This window comes from Myxocyprinus asiaticus, chromosome 6 (genome assembly GCF_019703515.2).
Source record: "Myxocyprinus asiaticus isolate MX2 ecotype Aquarium Trade chromosome 6, UBuf_Myxa_2, whole genome shotgun sequence".
Lineage (NCBI taxonomy): Eukaryota > Metazoa > Chordata > Actinopteri > Cypriniformes > Catostomidae > Myxocyprinus > Myxocyprinus asiaticus.
This window is the reverse complement of record NC_059349.1, coordinates 4,256,382-4,257,197: the sequence shown is the minus strand read 5'-3', so window position 1 is coordinate 4,257,197 and position 816 is coordinate 4,256,382.

The window sequence follows — 816 nt, the reverse complement described above, 5'->3', positions numbered from 1 at the left end:
TTCCTCTATGGAACAATCCCCTTGCCATAGGCGAATAAGTGCCCCTGCTGGGTTCATCTTTGGTAGAGTATTCTATAACATTCTGGCAGGCTGAAGACAGGAACAGACAGAGACAAAGTAGCTGAAGTGTGAACCCAAGTGCAGTTTATTCACAGTGCTGGTAATGGAACAAAACAAACAAATGACTAGACTTGACTTGACTTGACTAAGAACCAGATAGACTGGACAAGGAAACAAGGTTACAACCAACAATACAGCACACATGAGGGCTTAAATACACTGACAAGGGAAACACATGACAAAGACAACCACACTGTATAAAGGTTGCTGTAAATTTTACAGTAACTTACTGGCAGCCAGATGCCAGGAAGTTACTGTCAAATTATTTACAGTATGATTATTGTATTTCCATTTACAGTAATATTACTGTACTTTCATTTACAGTATATTTACTGTATTTTCATTTACAGTATATTTACCGTATTTTCATTTACAGCATATTTACTGTATTTTCATTTATAGTATTACTGTATTTTGATTTACAGTATAATTAAAATATTTTCATTAAATAAAATGTATATTTATAATTTATTTAATTTACATTTTATTTAAGATTTCAATTGTAATTTTTTTTTTATTTAAATAAAATGTTCTACCTGTAAGAAAATCTAATTATAGTACAGCACTGTAAACCATGTTTTTTCAACCCTCCCCCCCCCAAAAAAAATCACAATTACTCATGCACATAATTGTACATTTATTGTCATTGTTGTACATTTACTTAGTAAAACAAGTTCTTAAAATTCCTCTCCTGGG